Genomic DNA, 19,527 nt, shown 5'->3' on the forward strand with positions numbered 1-19,527 from the left:
ATATGTACTCTACAAACCACCATAAATATAGATGTAGCCTAAAGCTGTCAATCCCTCAATCAAATAAAGTCTTGCAATTTCCAGAAATCTGAAGTATAGATCTCATGATTCAATCAATTCCTACATGTGTAAATGTCATTGTTTTAATGATCCAGTTTTTGTTTTTTAAGTTTAATCCTTCAGATAGCAAACACATTTATTTTACTGTGTGGGCAGAGAAGGGGAAGGAGTATTTGTGAAATGATAATCAAGGTATTAATCACCTGGTAATTTTACTTTTCTTCAAGAGACTGTCAGTGCCTAATTAGCTTAGGTCCAATATTTAGGTTTTTAAAAAGTTTCACAGAACCAAAGCTAAAGAGGATTTTATATTACAGAAATTAAAACACTTTTTAAAAATAAATATCACCAGGACTGTGGTGAATGCAAATAAACCACTGAGATAGGATATGAGCACTGAAAAGTGAAACCAAATAGACATTAACTGAATTAAAGTGAAATGTATCTGTTTCATTTCACTATCCAAGCTCGGTGACTGGTAAAAGTCCATTCAGTTTTAAAAATTCATTAAGTTTGAATATTCTTAGACACCAAAAATTCCATGACCATCTGTGAGAGTGCACACTTACTGCATTATAGAGTTAACCAGGGACTATTTCTAGACTCTGAATTTGGTGTTAGCTGCGAGGACAGTTGTCTTGTACTGCATAAGTAAGCCTAAATGCTGTTGTTTTTGATATCTAATAACCACCTCTGTTCATGGCTATTTCTGCAATAACCATTATGTACATATTGTAACTCAAGGAGATTAAAGTGCCTCTGTTCAGAAAAGAGACTGTCAAAGTATCACCTGGGGATTCTACGTTATTGTCTGATTTTCAAGGGTGCTGGGTAGAGCAGGGTGAAAATTTTCAAATGAAAGTTTTTTTTTCAGCAAAAAAAAAATCTAGATTTGGTAACACCAAAACAGTTTGTTAATTCGTGTCAATTTTACCAAATTGTTTCAGTCAGAAAAAAACAAACAAACAAAAACAAAAAACATTTTCCACAAAGAATCAAATCATTTTGTTCTTACATTTTTGGGAAAAAAAAAAGATTCCTTCATTTGAAACAACTTTTTATTTAAAAAAAAATATTTAGTTTTATTTAAAGGATGACCAAAAATGTTTCAAAATGGCCAAAATTGAAACAAAACAAAACAAAAAAATAAATATTTTTGGGTCAAGGGAAACATTTATTTTGTCCAAAGGAAACACTTACTTTTCCTCGAAATACTTGGGGGTGGGGGGCGAGTGGCGGGGAGAGAGAAGGGATGCAAGTATTATCGGAATTTGGGGCCTGTTCCTGCAAGGTGCAAAGGTCTACTGAGAGATGCTGTATGGCTTAAACTGCAAGACCGAACCCTGCATGGAACAAACGTACATCTTATCTCACCATGAGTGCAAGAAAAAAGTGTCTTACCATTTCATTGTCAATTTTTTTTAATGATATCTATTATTATCCCTCACCCCCAGCGCACACGCACAAACACAATATGTTAGTAGTCACCATCTAAAATGTAATATTTTATAAAGTATTATTTACATTTTTAAAAGATTATTATTCTAAAGCCCTTGTAGATGCCTGCCTAATAAGTATGTTTTTAAAGGCTGAAAACTCTGCCTTTGCTTCTTAAAACACTAATTAAAAACCCAGCTCTTTCCTAATACAGTAGTAACAACTGACCCTTTCCCAAAGTACTTATGGAGAGCTTCTTTAATTTATCCTTTGACTGTAGGAAAAGGGGTATTCAGCAACTTTATTTCATGTTCTGTGTGCTTCCAACATTTTTGTTTGTTTTTTGTTTAAATTATAAGAAAAAGTTACATACCTTATAGCAATGGTTCTCAACCCACGGGCTGCATGCGGCCCAATTAGTACACAGCTGTGGCCTAGCTCAGCTGTGTGCTAAAGGTCATGGGCTTCAGGCTCCCAGCTGCCCTGCCATGTGGTGGGCTCCGGGCAGCTGGCCGCCCAGCCCCACACAGCAGGGGTCGGGGTCCCTGACCCCCACCCCACGCCCAGTTCTCCGCTCCTGGCCCCATTCTGTGGAGGTGTCTCTGGGCGGAGGGTGCTGAGCATTGGGGTTTTTGGGGGAGTTAGGTGGGGGGCATTGGTTCTCAGCCTGTGGCCCAGATAACACTTTGTGGGCCGCATATGCAGCCCACAATAATAAACAGGTTGAGAACTACTGCCTTATAGTAATAGTAACTGGATGTTCTTGTAGATGTGTAATCCCTATATGTATTCCACTGTGGATACACATGTGCTCCATGTGCCTGGATCTGGAGAATTTTGAAAGCAGTGTCTGTTGCTTTTCACATGATCCCTGGCTCACCTCGTGCCTCTGACCAAGGAGATAAAGGATGGGGTGGTCCGATCTCTGATTTGTGATGAGATGGAACTATAGAGGTGAAGATCTAAGACAGAGGGGCAGGAGGGCAGGCAGTGGAATACAGACAGGGACCACGCTTCTTGAAGAATCTCCAGTTATTATACGATGAGAAACTTTTGCTTATTCTTTGAGTGCCTGTTCCTATGTGCATTCCACTGTGGGTGATGGACAAGCAGTTTTCAAATAGGAGCAGGGTGCGTGGTGATAGGTGGCTGAGATAAATGAAAGACTGCTGTTCCAACAGATATATCAGTCCTGTACCAAGGCACAATTTCTAGCAAACGTGGGGACACAGCTCCATGTAGCTGCCTTACAAATATCAAGTAGAGGCACCTCGTAAAGCACTTTTGTAGAATGACCTCTTACCCCATTAGGATGGGGAAGATTAGACAGCTGATAGCATAGTAAAATACAGCCCAAGATCCATTTCAAGATTCTTTGAGAGGATATAACTGACCCCTGGCCCTTTCCGATATAGTGACAAATAGTCTAAGGGATTTCCTGATAGGCTTTTACCTGGAGAGAACAAAACCTAAGGCTCACCAAACGTTGAGGGAATGGAGCCTCCTTTCTTCTGAATATGCATGAGGCTTTGGGACGAGCACAGGTAAGTGTTACTCCCAGTGTAAAAAACAAAAACGTTAAAGTTAAATCATCACATTCTCACATTAGGTAAAATAAATTAAAGGTATCAAATATTAATGCCCTTAATAGATTACTTTCAATATTTAAAACTGCTATGTAAGTTTGATGCCCTACTTAAAAAACAAACAAAAAAAAAGAAGCTTCCAGAAAAAGAGAACCTAATTTAAAAAAAACCCAAAATTTATAAAATGCAATGACTTTGGTAAGTATTGGACATTGAAATGTTAACATTTGAAAATTTGCATACTAAAATATCTTCAGACTCTCATTAAACATAGGATTAGTGTTAAATTAACTTTATCATTATTTTCATCTCAATGTACAAAGCTGACCTTTCTTTTTCCTTAGAATTGAAATCTAGGTTGATGTATATGTGGAGAAGGGAACCTGGTGCAGGAAAATTTGTTTTGCCTTATTTGGTACCATACAATGAAATGAAGTTTCTAGATAGCTTTATGCTGTACAAACCAATGTCACAAATCATGGTACAGATCTTTATAATAATTACTGAAGCCTTGCTTCTCACCAGAAGACAGCCCTGCAGAATGAAATCTCAGTTTCGCAGAGCATAAAGAAGGCAAAGTTTCTGAGAAAACTCCTAATCACTCAGCAGGACTTCTGTGAAAAATGGTGCTTTCCCTCCACCCCAAAAATGTTCATTTGCATCCCGTAGAGAAGACTGCAGTTCAAGAATTTCAGTTTATCCAGCTGTGCAATGGTAGTCAGCTTTCCACTACTGAGTACGAATGCCTTGAACTTCACACCATAAGAATTCTGCAATCTGAGTCAATAAACCCAAAACGCAGAAAACCTATAGCAAGACTAGAGGCCTCACCACTTCCCTTCAGCATTCATCCCTTCTTAATCCATCACTTAAATAAGGCAAGTCTTCCAAGTATTCCCTAGATTTAGATTCCAGCGTAATTAACTATATTTTATATATATAAAAATAATATCAAGTCAAACTTAAAACAGTTTCAATTTCAATAATTATAATTGATTTTCTTTATCTTGTTCAATAGTCCTCTGAAGCGTCACAGATTTCCTAGGTTTACTCATTCATTGTGTACTCTTTAGCGCCCCTTATTGACTAGGGAAGGTTCCCACAATAACCTGTTTCTGGCATGCCTTCCTGGTTTGCTGGCAGACATCCTGAGAATTAGAGTTACCAAGGGAAGGAAGAGAATAGGAAGAATTGTGTCAGGTAAATAATTACATTGAGCATTTACATCAATTTTGTTAAAATGAACAAACCTATTTAAATTAGAGCTATATAATTAAATGTGTTACAAAAATGAACCACTTTCTGGATATGAATGAATGGACTTTTATTTAAGAGTTTCTCTCTTGTTATGCCAGAAGGTGTTAATAGCTACCCTCAAGTGAATCTTTGATCTATAGATCAGTCACAGACCTGGTTAAAAGTGAATGGGTGTACCAACATTTCATTCAGCCTAAATGGAACAAGAAATTAAATGTCCCTTTATGTAGTGACAACTGAAACAATAAGTTGAAATTATATGTGTTGCTGAAACAAAGCACTGGATGGCAGGGACAAACAGGAGGTAAACTACATAATTCGAGGTGTTTCTGTTGGGGCTGATTGTAAACACTACCACCACTGTCACTGGGCAAATGATTGGTTGTGTGTGACCCTCTGTGTGTGTGTGTGTGTGTGTGAGGCAGAAGGCCAGAAGAAAGCAAGAGAAGCAGTGGTGAGTGTGGGCCTGAGAGGAAGCACTGAACTCATTGGAAAGGCAGACTGGGATTTCTGATAAAGGAAACGGCTTACTGTTACTTGTTCCTACCGTGGTCAGGGAAAGACGATTTTGTGTCCATTCTTTGTAAATAAACAGGAATGTATCAAAAAAACATCTGATTCACATAATCAATTTCTCCAAACTGAAGCAGCCTAGAAAGGCCCCAAATATTGGGCTAGTCACTCAGCTCCAATAATGGCAACAATAGATAGACTCTTAATAAAAGTGCTTTCATTCACATATTTTGTATTTTTATTATTCTCTCTCTTTCTCTCTCTCACACACACACAGAGATGAAGCCTTATATTTATTTTTTTATAAATAAACCGCAGATGCTTAATGGGACATGTCATCAGATTTGAAAGATTCAGCTGTTATTAGAGAAATGGCTCAAAATGTTAAAGGCATTGATGAGTCATTTCTTTAGCTTAGCTTTCCAGCATTTAAGTATACATCACTGTAGCACATGCTATCATTACATTTATATTTTTAGTCTCTTATACTGAAAATTGCAAAGTGAATTTAGCACTCCTAAAAATATAGCACTAATAGCACTGTTGGTTTGAAAGTAACAAGCAGGTAAGTAACAAACCTGTCTGCAATTCTTCTAGTGCTTTTCAATCCTTATTATCTCAGCAAGTCCAGTCCAATTCCCAAGTAGAGACAGCCATTTATGTAGAACCATATAAGACTGTGAAGTAGTTTTGTTACATACACAGACAGGGCTGGCTCCAGGCACCAGCCCACCAAGCATGTGCTTGGGGCGGCGCCTGGAGGGGGGCGGCATGGTGGGGCGCTCCGGCCCGAGAGCGGGGCTGCGACTGGGCTCGCCGCCCTCCCCACGGCGCTCCAGCCGCCGGGGAGAGTGGAGCCGCAGCGGGCTCGCCGCCCTCCCCCCTAGGGTGGCAAAAAAGCCAGAGCCAGCCCTGTACACAGAAAGGGTCTACGATGAGACTACCAAACAATTCAATTGATGAATTAACCCATAATTTGAACCCATGGTTCTAATTCTCTGGTGAGATAGGGCAGTTCCCTGGATGATTTAGGTGCCTGGGTTAAAATTCTAGGTAATTTCTCAGCTCTACTGACTCAAAGATGTTCCAAAGCTGGCCATAGGATTCAGTGGGGGAATCCTCGAGTTGCATAGTGCTGTAATACTAGCACAAATACTGTTCCCCCACACTGGTCACGAGTTCAAATCTGAGGAAAAAGGAATGTGGCTGAGGCTTCCTTGCGCCCTGACAATCCCTACACTTTTAGGATGTCTTGTCAGCCAAACTGCTCTAGTTTATGGCAGGTACCACCCCAAACCAGAACAGCAAGTCTACTATCAGCTATTGTAGTAATCCACAGTGCCACCTAACTGCCATGGTACTCATTATATATATATATATATATATATATATATATATATATATATATATATATATATATATATATATATATATATAATCCTAAGTGGTTTCACACACAAATTGTGCTTTGTGCAAATCACAAAAATCAAAATCAAAATGTAATATATCTATTTAATGCACATTGAGCAGATAAAATGGTGTTTTGAACTCCGATTAATTAGAGCAAGCTACTGACAAGATGTCAATTTTTTCAAGACATGGATTACTTCATTTTTTAAAACTATTACAATGATATAATAAATAAATAACCCCCCAATTATAATTAATTATAATTATATTATATTTATTATATAAGCTAACAAACATGAAAATTGTGTAAGTTTACATGCTGATTTAATATGAAGAATCAACCCTATTTATAGCATCAGATATAGTAGCCCTGAAGTGCTCTGTCAACAGAGCATCAAATAATGATCCAAACTGACAAGGAAGTGAACAAAGCTGGATGTAAGCGCAGAAATGTAAGCTGATATAAAAGAAGTATATAAACATAGCTGTCCTGTGGAAGGAAAGAGACATTGTCTGTGAATAGTGCCTGTTCTAGCATCTCAAGCCCAGTTGCTCTTCAACGAATAACTATAAACTAAAATTTTAAGAGGATGTTACCAGTAAATGCCTTCCTGCTGAAATAAAGTGAGGGGTGAAAAGAATCACATGCTCACTGATTTAAGTACAGCATATATTTCACTTATTTTAAAATATATAGAAATTTATATCAAAATTATTTTAAGACTATAGAATATATAGGTGTATATATTGGTGTCAGGCAAAATATATTTATGAGTATTTATCATTCTGTCTTGTTTTTCCACACTGTTAATGGGTTTGATTTTAATTCAATAACAAGAGATGTCGAGTAGCTAGGCTTAATCAACTTTACTAATCCAAGGTTAGTCAAAGATTAATACAGCATAATACAAAAAGAAAGAACAATATGTTACCACTGATATGGGAGATATTAGTGTAGGTGGCCAACCGACTCAAATTCTGAGTTGCACACTGCCTCTTATATATACTAGAGTCGAGAATTTCACCATCTCTTTGCATTACTTATTATTTATTATCTTCTTGACATGTTTTGAAGACTTTTTGCTAGTCTTGCACAGACTCTATAGTAAAGAGGAAAAAGTTTGTAACCAGTTTATTATTGTTGTTTTGACCACAGTGTACTTCAGAGGTCAGCAAAACCTTAGACACATCCTTCACCACTTGTAGCTTGGTACAGATGGCATGTTAGCTATACATAAAAAAAAAGTGTTTGTCTTGTTCTTGTAGTCTGCAATGTGTCTACACCTAACACAGAGATTACAATACTTCACATCTCCCCTTGGTTAAGCAGCTTAACATAACTAAAAAGCATTCTGGAAAAACTACACACGAATAAAATGCATTGTTATACAAAAAATGTGATAGCATATATAATATTGTATATGATATTGGCTAAAACTATAATTTGTACAGACTTTCTCTTATCTGGCTCCAAACATATTTGCAAGATAGAAGGTCTGCAGTAGCAAAGAACAGCAGAATACCTGAAGGCTGGCAGGTTTAGTGTATTTCTTAAGCCTTGTTGCATTTTCTTGCTATACACAGAGCAAGAGCCAGACAAAGGTTACAGAACCTAACGACAATTTTAGAGTTATACCAATCAACCAGAATAGAAAATATTTGAAATATAATGTACTACGCTTATTCCCTATTAGCTACTTTCTTATCCTGGTTACATAATATTTCATTTTTTTATTCACACACAGCTGTAACAAACAAATCCATGATTAATACATTATAAGAGCTGAATGCATCTCTTTCCTATTAATTAGCAAAAAGCAATGTATCTTCCTGGTAAATAATTCTGTTTGTGAGAGCAGTTTTTCTCCAATATATATTTGTTTACTAAAGTCAGTTTCACACACCTTGATAAAGTCCATTCCTTATCTGATACCTGTCCCTGCCCCTCCATCATTTAGCAAGCTATGTGACTAAAATTTTGCAAGCTGGTTTTCTCAATGTTGCCTGTGGCTTGGCTGCAAACACCAGGGGCCTTCACTTAGTTCAGTCCACACCACTGACAGTTTTTGTTGAAAATGAAGGCATGCAACAATTTAAATACAGACTGAAGGACCGTGTAGCTCAAGAGACTGGTGATAGCATCTGGAAAGTCTGTTTCAGATTTAAGTTTCACTGGTGCAAGTCAGGAGTAATTCTAGTTAAGTCAGTGGAGTCATATTTCTGTCAAACCAGAGTCAGATCAGAATCAGGCATAGAGCTTCTAGGCAGCTTGACCAAATCTAATCTAGGTTGGTAGTAATAACTAGTCACTACCATCAAACAGCTGTTTCCCAGGGCTTAAGTCAACCAAGCTGGAGAGCAGAGTCCAGTTCTTAGTCCACAACACAAAAACAGCCATACCGGACACTATTTGGTGACTGCATTGGTAGACTCAGAGCAGGTTTGTAAAAATGCAGGTCATCGACAAACGCTTCTGTTGTGATCTTGCTAAATTATTGTTGAACTATCACCCATATGACCGATAATTGGTGGATAGCAAATCATCCAGGCAATTGTATCATGCAATAGTCCAGAGGGCAAGTAAGCATGATCAAGAGATAATATATCCTGCAATTCACATTGCATTCCTTATAGAATCTGACATATTAAATATTGCTTTTCCTCACCCAAAAATCATAGTGAAAACACCATTATAGACTCATTAAACAAACACTGGGGCAATGGAAAACTGAAGGACAGAAGACTAAATCCGGAAGGTTATTAGTGATATTAAAGAGATGGTATGCCTGGAAAATGGGAAGAGAGGCCTTTTACAAGTCTGCAGTGGAGTGGAGGGGGGAGGGAAACAGAAGTAGCAACTGGAAGGACAGAGATGAAATTTGTGTAATATGGCTCACATTTTGAAACGGGGGAAGTAAATTGCAAGCAGGAATTTGCTGTACCCCAGCTACAAAATGGTAAAGATGAGGCAGACTAGTGGAAATGAAAATTATTTCTTGAAAGTACCAAATTAGTAGCAAGGAGAGATTTTCCACATGTAAGTTGAGACATAACAGGAATAACACCTGAACAGCAATTTTCTGCACATGGTACAGAGCAAAATGTCCTTGCACAGTGTCTAAGAAAGTCATAGAAAGGGAACAAATCTAAACCTAAGACTGAACAACTCAAATGGTACAATTTTAGATGAAAAGAGGAGAAATGTTCAAAGTAACAGCAACCACAATGTTATTTGGTATTTAAAACAAAGAGAAACCAGAAAGCAAAAAAACCCAGAGGGATTTAACATTACAGTTAATTTTATAATAGTAAGAGAATTATAAGTGAGGGGCTGGTAAAACAATGGGAGGGAACATGTACAAAGAGGAAATGGAAACTGTCCATAAATACATTATGGAGGTTCCAGTTGTGGCTCCATAGCTGAATTTTGCACTAAAAGAAGGGATTCCACCTCTTTGTTATGAATGAGAAATGCAGTGTATCATAACCCAAATTACAGCACAATCTCTGAGTACAGAATGATTTCTCTGAACATTTACAAGTGAACCCGTTAATTAGTTTAGAAATTAAAATGAAGTAAAAAGCAGACACTAAGAATTTTAGCACCCGGTTGACACCTCTCCTCTGACACTTAAACATTTCCTATATTAGTTAAAATTCACTGAACTCTTGTGCTTAGGCTCTTTTTTTTTCTTTTAAGGATTAATGGTCATTTTTGCCATTATTCTTCATATTTGAATATTCCTGGTCAGCAGAAGCTAAAGAATAATGTTCTACTACCAGAAATTTCAAGAAATGTCTTCTTTTCACCATCAAGGGACAAAAAAAGTTTAATTAAAACCAGTTTAATCTAATCTGTAACCAGAAATATTATATGTTTGGATTAATTTTAAGTTTGACTCCATTTTCTGCATGTTTAACCCTTGGTTTGGGGATAATTACAAACATCCTTGTAATGTATTTTACCCAGTTAGTATGTACTCTCACTCTTACCTCCATTTTAAGATTATTATTTTTCTTGGAATTATATATAGAAATTAATTTCTATATATAATTATCTATAGAAAAAATAAAATAGGAGTTGCATTTAGCTGTAAATAACTCAGGAATAGGGAAGAACAATGTTGGATGCAAAAGCATGTATAAAAAGTGATCAAACATATGAAAAGAACACAGGCAGGGAATCCAACACCATCAAGACATGAAAGTTTCCAGAATGATCTGCAGGCAGTGCAAAAATGGTAAGGTAATCAAAAATAGGGAATGAAATGAAAACTGCACACCAAGTCCAGGGAAAGACAAATAATGTGAAGTATCTTACGCTGCATATGTAAAGCAAGATGTCATCATGGGAGTTAGTAGGTTTTCTAGGATATGGAGAAGACTCTAAATTCCCAGAACAGAGAGATATTGCAGAGAACATGAAATTAATTGTTTGCTTTAGTGTTCAAAGTAAAGGTGATTTATTTTCTTCAATATTACTTTTTCCTCCCATGGAAAATGAATGGCATTTCTGACACAAATTGATATCACAGAATTTAATATATTTTCTGAGCAAGGAAAAATAAATATTGAGGCAGCAAAGTTTAAATCAAGAACAGGAGCAAATAAATCAGAGTTGATGAAGACTGGTACCCAGGCTAGCAGAACTTTCCAGTATTAAAGAGAAGGGTGGCTGGAGAGGAGTGCTAAGATGAAAGATGGGAAATGGTAGCAGTTTGGAGCATCATTCCTCTCTTACACAATTTACCGTTTGTTTTTTAAATGCACCTAGAGTGAATTTCTCAATGGCGATGATGTGGGTACAAGAAGTTATTCTGATTTGGAAAATGTATAAAAGGAACATTTGAGAGACAAGGTGAGTGAGGGAATATATTTTATTGGATCAACTTCTGGTGGTGACAGACAAGCTTTTGAGCTACACAGAGCTCTTCTTCAGGTCAAGGAACATTGTCTCCTTCCAAAGACAAATTTTTCATCTTGAAGTCTCAAAAGGTCAACTGAGGTACTGGTTCAGCATAAAATGCACCCCAAATCACAAGAATGAACCTCCCCAAACCCCTTGATTAAATATATTGACCTAATAAATTAACTGATCTCAGTACTGGATTCACTCATTAAAACTGAGCTTCAAGACTATAGAATGTGGCAATGAAAGCCACACAACTTGCCTGAATCTGAATATTTTTAAGATAGGCAATTTTATTTTGCAAACGGTAGTCTAACTGGATATTTTATTTGAACAAGGTACCTGAGCAATCTTAGAATGTGGATCTAGAACATATTCCACCATATTGGCTTAAAGGAATTTGATTTTGTAAAAATGAATTGGCTGAATCTATAATGATATGAGTATAAGTAATTTCACAGAGTGGCAATAGTGATAGTCTGAACATGTGTGGTGCAAGAAGCAACAAAGGAGCAACAAAAAGAAGGCACCAAATTTAATGTCTCAAAATGCCAGTACAGCACTGCTAACAGAAATGGATTCATCTCTAGTCTTTCTTTACAAGGTCTTTCCAATATAACTTTAAAATAGAACTATGCTAAAATTTAGTTTCAACCTAATTTTAGCTGAATTTCTTTTATTTGGCTTTGACTAAATAATTTTTAAATACTTATTGTAAACCAAGCACTGTATATAGCAGCGGCACTTGGTACATTCCTCCCTCTCCTTATGGTCATTTTGTTGGCGATCTAATATGGCTGTAAGGGAGGTATTCCCTTTTGGTACCTTCATGCAGCACAGGTCATTTCTGCAAGCCTCTACCTCAATTCATTCCAATAGCGTTCCCCTTCTGAACATCACCACTACCCTTTCCCAGTGATGTAACTACCTCCTCTTACTTGCAACCATTGCTGTTCATCTCTTTGGTATCAGAAGTGGTATGTATGGAAAGTATCCCTATGGAGACTACTTGTTTCATTCTCCACTGTTGTAATTTTAAAACTAATATTTATCAAAGCGCATAAAGACTGGTTGCTCCAGGAGAAGAGCTACATGAGGCCAACCCAATTTGGTCCATAATGCTAGAATTCTGTATTGGAAGACATATAGCAAATGTGCTAATTTATTCCTCTCTCCTCTGCGAATCACAGAAAAGGACCCTGTTGTAAGAAATTATTTCTCCAAAAATTCTCAATTCCCACAAAACATACATTTTTCACCAAAAATATCTTGCTAATTGGTAGATATATTATGAAGGTACAAGTTCAGTTCTCCAAACTTCATATATTTCAGTGAACCCTGCAAGTGAGAGTTATTATATGTGTTACATGTATTAGAAAGTGCTTATGGTGTGTGAAATGTAAACTGTGGGTGAGTTTGTTTCCTGTTACAATGTATTAATATCTAAAAATCAATAAACTGTTTGAAAAAAGACAAAGGAAAGAGGAAGGAGAATCTCTAGCTGACATATATATGGGAAACAGGAGTTATGTAATGAAGGAACAGAAGATAATGGTATACTATACAGAGTGGTGATAAGAGACAGCTTGGAAAGGTATTTATTGATTAAATACAATTAGCATGGATCTGAAGGGAAGCCACAAAAACTTTTAAAGGAAATAATAGCTGTGATGTGAGAGAGGAGGCAAACTATGGATTTATCATGATTTAATCTATTTAGAAACACGCTTCCAAGGATTTTTATTTGTTTTGAAGAAAAGGCTTAAGACTTTAATAGTAATTCTTGGCTTCTATTCTAAGGCTTCTACAATGATTGTTGTTATATATTCTATATGTCTTCAGATTAGACTGGAAGTCTTTGTGGAAGATATGCTTTGGTCGAACCTAAGTTATTGTGTTCAATACAAGCATAATTGGGTGTGATTCTATGTCCTGTGTTATACAAGATGTCAGACAATTATTTAATGGTCCATCTGGCCTTAACATCCATGAATGTGTAACAATATGGATTGATAAAAGTATCACTTTGATTCTGAAATCTTAAAATTCTATACAAAGGAGGGTAAATATTATACCCACTTCAGACATGGGGAGACTGAGGCACTGTGGCACTTGCCCAAACCACATCACATGGCAGGTCAGTGGAAGAGCCAAGAATAGAAACCAGGCCTCCTCACTCCCAGTGCAGTGTCCTATCCACAACCATGTGCTCATTATGTAGTAACACGATCTAATTTATATCCAGTCTAGTTTACATTTTAAATGACTTATTTAATCTGTATTTTAATTATAACTTGTTTCTTATAATGCTTTATTATTACCCTACATGTGCCCTGCCATTATATCCTAAGGCTAGGAAATTAACCAAGATACCATTCATGGTTTTCTTCCCCTAAATATCTGGCTTCCTTTGAAATATTTTAGTAATTCTGTAAAGGGAAAATACAATCAACCAAAGTTACTTTAATCAAAAATGTAATCAAAAAATTATATTTTTATTTGGAAAATATTTAAAATTTTCTATTTAAACACACAGCCTCTCCTCAGCCCCCTAATAATTTGTGTTGCCCTCTGCAGGACTCTCTCCAATTTGTCCGCCTCCTTTCTGTATTGGGGGGCCCAAAACTGGATGCAATACTCCAGATGTGGCCTCTCCAGTGCCGAATCCATGTTGACTGTTCCTGATCACCTTCCTCTCCTCCAAGTGGTTCCTAATGGATTCCTTGAGGACCTGCTCTATGATTTTTCCAGGGACTTAGGTTAGGCTGTAGTTGCCTGGATTCTCCTTCTTTCCTTTTTTAAAGATGGGCACTATATTTGCCTTTTTCCAATCGTCCGAGACCTCCCCTGATCTCCCCCGACCACCACGAGTTTTCAAAGATAGTGGCAAATGGCTCTGCAATCACATCAGCCAACTCCCTCAGCACCCTCTGATACATTAGATCTGACCCATGGACTTGTGCATGTCCAGCTTTTCTAAATAGTCCTTAACCTGTTCTTTCACCACTGAGGGCTGCTCTCTTCCTCTCCATACTGTGCTTCCCAGTGCAGCAGTCTGGGAGCTGACCTTGTCTGTGAAGACCAAGGCAAAAAAAACATTGACTACTTCAGCTTTTCCACATCATCTGTCACTAGGTTGCCTCCCCGATTCAGTAAGGGTCCCACACTTTCCCTGACCTTCTTCTTGTTGAAAGCATACCTGTAGAAACCATTCTTGTTACCCTTCACATCCCTTGCTAGCTGCAACTCCAACTGTGCCTTGGCCTTCCTGATTACACCCCGGCATGCCCTAGTCATCTGTCCAAGTTTACACTTATTGTAAGCTTTCTTTTTGTGTGTAAGCTCACCGAAAATTTCTCTGTTAAGCCAAGCTGGTCGCCTGCCATATTTGCTATTCTTTCTGCACATCGGGATGGTTTGTTCCTGCACCCTCAATAAGGCTTCTTTAAAATACAGCCAACTCTCCTGGACTCCTTTCCCCCTCATATTAGCCTCCCAGGGGATCCTGCCCATCAGTTCCCTGAGGGAGTCGGTCTGTTTTTCTGAAGTCCAGGGTCCGTATTCTGCTACTCTCCTTTCTTCCTTTTATCAGGATCCTGAACTCGACCATCTCATGGTCACTGCTGCCCATGTTGCTACCCACTTCTACTTCCCCTACCAATTCTTCCCTGTTTGTAAGCAACAGGTCAAGAGGAGCATGGCCCCTAGTTGGTTCTTCCAGCACTTGCACCAGGAAGTTGTTCCCAACCCTCTCCAAAAACTTCCTGGATTGTCTGTGCACTGCTGTATTGCTCTCCCAGCAGATGTCAGGATGACTGAAGTCTCCCATGAGAACCAGGGCCTGTAATATGGAGACTTCTGTTAGTTGTCCGAAAAAAGCCTTGTCCTCCTGGTCTGGTGGTCTATAGCAGATGCCCACCATGACATCACCCTTGTTGCTCTTGCCTCTAAACTTAACCCAAAGACTCTCAGCAGGCTTTTCTCCAGTTTCATACTGGAGCTCTGAACAATCATACTGCTCTCTTACATACAGTGCAACTCCTTCACCTTTTCTTCCCTGCCTGTCCTTCCTGAACAGTTTATACCCATCCATGACAGTGCTCCAGTCATGTGAGTTATCCCACCAAGTCTCTGTTATTCCAATCACGTCATAGTTCCTCGACTGTGCCAGGACCTCTAATTCTTCCTGCTTGTTTCCCAGCATTTTTTTTTTAAATCTTTCCTCATAGATCAAGTATTCTAATGCTTTCCTATGGATTCTCTCTAATTTACTCACTTCTTTCCTAAAGTCTGGTGCCCAGACCTGGACACAGTTATCCAGTTGAGGCCTCATCAGTGCTGAGCAGAGTCGGACAGTTACCTCCCATATCCCACATACAACACTTCCTGAATGATATAGACTCATACTCAACTCGTGACTCACTATAACCCCCAGATCCTTTTCAGCATTACCACCACATAGGCAATTATTCCCTGTTTTGTAGTTGTGCTTTTGATTTTTCCTTCCTAAGTGAAGAACTTTGCATTTGTCTTTACTGAATTTCATCTTGTTGAATTCAGACCAATTCTTCAATTTTTCAAGGTCATTTTGAATTTTAATCCTATCCTCCAAAGTACTTTTAGCTTGGGGTCATCTGCAGACTTTATAAACAAATTCTTCATTTCATTATCCAAGTCTGAATGAAAATATCGGCTAGTACCAGACCAAGGACTGGCTCCTGCAGTACCATACCACATACGCCCTCCCAGTTTGACAGTGAACCATAAAAACCCTTTGAGTACAGTCTTTCAACCAGTTGGGACATCACCTACCAGTAAATTTACCTGTGTTTCAGTATTAAAAAGAACTGGGTGAACAACAATATTTACTGTACAGTCTTATAAAGCATTATATGGATCTCCACTTACATACCGTCAATGAGTCCCCATGCCATTTACTGCTGACACGGGAACACATTCATGCTGAAAAGTAGCATGTGATCACATTAATGTTATTTCCACCACAAAAATTGTCCCTATCAGGGAACAGAGTAACTTGTGCATGACATGAAACAGCCTGGTCAGGGAGCATTTACAAACACACAGACTATCCCCCCAGACCCTGCCCCAAACTGTCCCCTCTACAGCTGGGAATTATACAGATTTTGAGGAAATTGAGAGCAGGGAACCAAAGTTGTACCCTATATCCCCTCTTAGCCATTCATTTTCATTTATGTTCCCAGGTGCAGTCCAACACCTGAGTGTGACCCACTACGTCAGTTCAGGCAAAACATCCTTGGAAAAATCCTCAATACATGAATTTACATATAATAGCTAGTAATAAAACTGATGAAATTACTTTAAAAAACAACAACATCCAAGCCTTTGTTCTGTGTTTATACTTTATCATAAAGACACAACATGAAAAGCGTGCAGAAATAGATTCTGAGCTCATTATTGCTGAGTTAAATATGAAACTTTTATGTTTGGAATATTAAACAATCTGCTGTTATTAGACCAGATAATCTCATTGGTAAAACTGAGGCAGCATGTGGATTATTGGAAGCCATAATAGTAATGAAAAAATATTACTTAAAGGCAAATCCTATGCACTAACCTCATATTTTTAAAGTTTTATTAAAATCAGTTTATGCTGTTTATAGTTCATGTTACTTCAAATTATGTTTTGGAAGCTTGTTCACAGTGATTCTATAGGCAGAAACAATTATCTCTATGCTGCGCTCATGTACATTTTACCAGCTACAGGTAGGCTGGTATGATAAGTGTGTGATCATACACAAGAGAAATTGTACATGTGGATCTCAGACCTAAGTCAGTTTTAAATTCAAAATGTAGAATTCCCAATCTCCCATTTGTCATAAGAAATTCAAATAGAAAATGTAAGTGTTTTTATCTTTAAATCTCCATTCTTCCTCCAATTTTTTGACCATTGTGTATGTTCATCGAGTCTGTCTTTACCCCCAAATCAGCTGCACCTACAACAGTCATTATGACACCATTATACTCAGGGCCGACTTTAGGCCAATTCCCCAAATCGGGCACCGCGCCTAAGAGGGCCCTGTGCCCAGCCAGAGCGCAGCAAGCCCACGGCCCTGCTACCCCGGCCGGAGCGCTGCAATCCCCGCAGCCCCGCTACCCCGGCTGGAGCTCAGCAACCCCGTGGCCCCGCTACCCCGGCCAGAGAGCGGGCAGACAACTCTATGCACACGGCCCCGCTCCCCGGACCAGAGCGTGGCAAGGTCGCGGCCCCGCTTCCCCGGCCGGAGCGAGGCAATCTGAAGTGCCGCAGAAGACTCGGAGCGCCGCCCGGTGAGTACAAGCCCCACGAATCGGGCCCCACACTTGCTAAAGCCGGCCCTGATTATACTTGTGGTTCTGCTTCCTTCAGTCATCCAGAGAAACAACTTCAGATGTCAATTTCACAGAGCATAGAAGTGAGCACAGAAGTAAATGAAAAGTTTCTGCAGCTGAGCCACGAAATTTTTAAAAAGTTAGGTGGAATAATTATATATGTAATGACCAAACTGGAGGAAATAGAATATATTTTATTAAATTTGGCCAAGGACAATCTGATTTTAAAAGTGGTTGTCCCATTTTTTCTTTGTTTGTTTTTATTCCTCTACATAATTAGCCATGTTCATGCTTCCAAATCTTCAAGTAAGGCCAGACTTCTGAGCAGAGCCAGAGGATAAATTAACCCAAAGTGTTGGCTAGACAGACAAATCATATGCTTTTTTCTACTAGGAGATGGGAAGCCATTTATCTTGAATGTCAGGTTAAATGAGCTCATAAATCAGGGCTATTAGAGATGGAGAACACTTATTACATCACCTAGTCCATCTCCCTGCCAATTCATTACCACACAAAATACACCCAGAATGTTTAAATGGAGTTTCAACAGTTTAATTAGACTATGTTTTAGCTGTCTGGACTGTTAGTCAATATGGCTTTTCCTGTTTTGTGAGGACTTCAAGCTTAGTTCTGTAATGTGTGCCTGGTAGAACCAAACAGTATTGTGTGGAGAGGAAATAAGCCAGAGACAGTGTGTTTTTCTTCCAAATACGGGTCATTCCAAAACCCAAAATCCTTCCCAATAAAACAGAGATCACTTTCACATGGCGCACATGTGCTGTGAACCACTCTCACTTTCTGGTAAACTTTTAAGCCCAATACACTAAATCACAATCTACTTTGAAAAAGTTAGGTTGTATAAGTTATTCATTTCACATATCATTTTAGATAATGAGCGTGTCCAGATAATGCTGTAATACTGCATGAAAGCCCTCATACATATCAAACACATAGGGCAACCATGAATCTCTTTCAAAGTTAATGTAGCATGCCAGAGAACATTTTTAATTTTTAAGCTATATAAACTACCAATTGTACAACAGTTGTAAAAACAAAGTATTATACAAGTATAGGACAACAGACTATTTCAATTAAATATACAATATAACTTTTAAGAATCCTTAAAGAAGCTATCAGTGTTATCTGAATAATTTTGCATTTTAAAAAGGATAATTTATGTTTTTATTGCATATGCATCTTCTAACATAACACAACAGGCACACAGAGTTAAAATCCAAACTCCACCACATCCTAAGGCTGTCTTTAACTTAGATAAAAAACAAAATGTAAATTTCACTTTAAACTTCTTCCCTAGATTGGGTTTATTTTGTTCCTAGTGTTTCTAATTTCAGTGTTATTCTGTTCTTGCCCCTATTTCCCTCTGACTCACTGAACGGCTCAAACTCTTCATATACTCTTGGGCCAAAGCTAGTCTGGTGAGTCAGCAGAAACAACTCTCTCTCTCTCTCTCTCTCTCTCTGCCTCTGCAGGATGCTAGAACCAGATATCCTCTCAGAGTATCCTTTTCTGTGAAGCCGTATGTCACGTTAAAATTTGTCAAGGGTCCAAAGTACCAAAACTAGATATTAAAGTGTTTTACCCATTTTTGGGGGAGGGGAGGGGTGTAGCGGGCGCTACTAATGATCAAAACCATAAGCAGTTTTTAAACTCAGCTGTCTTCAAAAACTGCAGTTATCCAGATAGCCATCTTCTATGTTGGAGGCAAAGGGGTTGAAATGCAAAATATCAATGGTATGGCAGTTTTACACAATTGAATTTCTCTGACAAAACTTCCTTTTGCCATACAGATATACTGAATAATTCTCATTGAATTACAGTGGGATAAGGATATATATTCAAAATACTTCGTTTTCATTACCTGTGTAGGAACCTCAAAATATACAGAAGACTGAATTGCTTATATAAACACATCTGAATCTATGTCTCATCAGAATCAGAGTGGAATTTCATGAGATCTGTTTGTCCAAGATTTCTAGTACTTCC

The 19,527-nt window shown here is 38.2% G+C and overlaps 1 protein-coding gene across 2 annotated transcripts in view; it reads right to left on the reverse strand.

Annotated features, from left to right (window-relative positions):
* The window catches only part of CTNND2 (catenin delta 2), a 1,171,885-nt gene that overhangs the window by 910,235 nt on the left and 242,123 nt on the right, over positions 1-19,527 (reverse strand). The gene's annotated exons all lie outside the window — the stretch shown is intronic.

This window comes from Chrysemys picta, chromosome 2 (genome assembly GCF_011386835.1).
Source record: "Chrysemys picta bellii isolate R12L10 chromosome 2, ASM1138683v2, whole genome shotgun sequence".
Taxonomy (NCBI): Eukaryota; Metazoa; Chordata; order Testudines; family Emydidae; genus Chrysemys; species Chrysemys picta.